Raw genomic sequence first — 2,953 nt, 5'->3', positions numbered from 1 at the left:
TCTCAAAAAAAAAAAAAAAAAGAAGTTGCAGTTTAATAAACCTTAGCAAATCCAGCTGATGCACAAATTTCCTCCAAAGCACTGACAGTTTAGCTTTTTTGTTGTTGTTTATTAAGACAGGCTTTCACTCTGTTGCCTAGGCAGTCTCAGGTGTCCAAGTTCCAGCAGCAGGTGGCAGGTTTTTTGTTTTGTTTTGTTTTGCATAATAACAACATTATTTTCTTCTAGTGATTGCAGTTTATAAAAATTTGTGCCCACGGCTGAGCAGCTGTGGCGGCTCAGGGACTTTGGCCAGCCTCAGCCACAGCCGGGAGCTGTGTGAGGACTGGCAGCCTCATTACCTCCTTTATACTTCTGCAGGGCCTTTGGCGTGGACTGCAGCACTGACTCGTGGAACTGATGTGCAAACTCTTCCGCCACAAAGGGCTCCCATGGCTTGCTCTTCCCGTTGGTGCTGTGGGACAGCAGCACAGGAATATCTTTGGGTGCAGCGCCCCAAATGTAGTGAAGCATGCTCAGGCTCCTCTTGCCTCCAGGGGTCTCGCTCAGCCTGGCCTTCTCCCCGCTGGCAGGAGCTAGCTCCTGGACTCTTGACAGCTCTTGGGGCCGCACCTGTTCCAGCTTCCCAGGCTCCACGGCCTTTGGGATGTCAGACAAGGAAGCAGCAACACCAACCGGCTTATCCATGTCCAGAGAGGCTTGCTGTGTGGCTGGTTCACTCAGGGAGACAGCAGGACTGTCCTTTGGAGAATTTGTCAAGGAGTCGGCCACTGCTGCTGACAGTGCCTTCTGCTTTTTCAAGTCTCTCTTTGTCTTTCCTTTTCTCGGCGCAAATGTGGGTCAGCTTGAAGATGGCCAGGAACTTCTTCTCTTCGAAGTTGGGACTGTTGTTCATCTCGTCAGGGCTCTAGCGGGTGGACAGCGCCAGTCTCGGCAAAGGCGCCTGTCGCTTGCTCTGAATTGTGGGGGGCGACGGGCCACTCTGTGTCAACATCTGCCGCCCGCCGCCTCCTCCGCTGCTGGGCCACCAATTCCTCCTTCTGCTGTCGGGTGGCCAAGCCAAAAAGTTGCAAAAACTCTAGCTTCTCGGAGGACGTGTCCAGTTTGAGGAGCGGCTGCTCGGCCACGCAGTGGAGGGCCCTGACCTCCTGCTCATCGCTCCCGTCCTAAGAGTCCTCGAGGTCGTAGCAACGCCCTTTCTCCTGGGCCTCCAGATGCCTGCGCTCCTCCAGGTCCAGCTTGCTGACCAGCCTCTGGCGCTGCTGCAGGAACTCATCGTAGATGTAGGCAGGGTTGGGGCCCCGTGGCGCTGGGGCTGGTAGGGCAAGCCAGGCATCAGGGGTCCGCTGAGCTCCCCGAAGGTGGCCGCCTGTGGGAGGGAGGCCCGCTGCTGGCCCAGGATGGTCTGGGTGGACTTCTCGAGCTCAGCGAGGCAGGGCCCAGTCCCGGGCGGGAAGGTCTGCTGCTCCAGGCTCCCTCCCTCTCATGGTGGCGGCGGAGGTGGTTGGTACTTGTCCAGGGGTGCAGGCTCAGGCTTCCGTGGCCCTTCTTCCGCTTTCTCTGGGCAGAAGACCCGCTCCACCTTCACCATTGGCATGACTGCCTGAAGGCTGGGCTTAAATGCAGCCAGGTAGCTTTGCAGAGGATGGCTCTCAGGCTGCCATGTCTCCAAGGTGTTGTCCATCAGGGACACGGGGTTCCAGAGGGCTGTAGGGGCAGCATGGAGCTGGGGCTTGGGCAAAATCAGAGGTGGTGGCCCCCCAAAGTGCTGCGGAAGGCCACCTGGCTCGTGACGGTTCGGTCCTGGCCTGGTGGTGCTCTCGGCCTGTGCTTGCCTCTGCAGGTACTGAGGGCCGGCCCAGGTCCAGGTGCTGCTGCAGCACTTGCTGCCGGAACTTGGACACCTGAGACTGCCGGATTGCAGTGATGCAATCACAGCTCACTGCAGCCTTGACTTCCCAGGCTCAAGCAATTATCCTACCTTAGCCTCCTGAGTAGCCTCCACACTTGGCTAATTATTTTTACTTTTTTTGTTTGTTTGTTTTTGAGAGATGGGGTGTCACCATGTTGCCCAGACTGGCCTTGAACTCCTAGGCTCAAGGGATCCTCCCGCCTCGGCCTCCCAGTGTTGAGATTACTAGCGAGAACAAGCCAGTTTTTTGACTGGGTACACATTTAATTTATTTTGTTATTTATTTGTATTTTATTTTAAATTTCTCTTTGTGTGTGTGTGTGTGTGTGTGTGTGTGTGTGTGTGTGTGACTGAGTTTCTTTCTGTTGTCCAGGCTGGAGTGCAGTGGCGAAACCTCAGCGCACTGCAACCTCCACCTCCTGGTTTCAAGCAAGTCTCTTGCCTCGGTCTCTGGAGTAGCTGGGACTACAGGTGTGCACCAGCATGCCCAGCTACTTTTTATATTTTTAGTAGAGATGGGGTTTCACCATGTTGTCCAGGCTGGTCTTGAACTCCAACCTCAGGTGATCCACCCACCTTTGCCTGCCAAAGTGCTGGGATTACAAGCATGAGCCACTCTGCCTGGCTGAAGTTTCTCTTAATCTTCAATTTTGGTATGGTTCTGGCATGAAGTGTGTTTCCTGCCATGGAAACCCAAACTATAATATTGCATCTCCGGAAAATATGGGCTAGACTTGACTTGGGTTCAATTGTGACTGACGCTAAAGAACCAGTTACATTCTTCAGTCCAATAACAGCTATAAGACTGTGATATTGGGGCCGGGCAAGGTGGCTTATGCCTGTAATCCCGACACTTTGGGAAGCTGAGCTGGGCAGATCACTAAAGGTCAGGAGTTCAAGACCAGCCTGGCAAACATGGCAAAATGCTGTCTCTACTAAAAATGCAAAAATTATCCAGGCATGGTGGTGCATGCCTGTAATCCCAGCTACTTGGGAGGCTGAGGCAGAAGAATCATGTGAACCCAGCAGGTGGATGTTGCA

At 53.9% G+C, this 2,953-nt stretch overlaps 1 pseudogene; it reads right to left on the bottom strand.

The window, feature by feature from the left end:
* Positions 1-294: 294 nt before the first annotated feature.
* LOC108317060 lies at positions 295-2,599 on the bottom strand (annotated as a pseudogene).
* Between the last annotated feature and the right edge of the window lie 354 nt (positions 2,600-2,953).

The sequence above is a fragment of the Cebus imitator genome, unplaced genomic scaffold (genome assembly GCF_001604975.1).
Source record: "Cebus imitator isolate Cc_AM_T3 unplaced genomic scaffold, Cebus_imitator-1.0 Scaffold197, whole genome shotgun sequence".
In the NCBI taxonomy this organism is placed as follows: Eukaryota; Metazoa; Chordata; class Mammalia; order Primates; family Cebidae; genus Cebus; species Cebus imitator.
The sequence above is the reverse complement of the archived record's forward strand: the minus strand, read 5'-3'. Positions and strand labels throughout refer to the sequence as shown.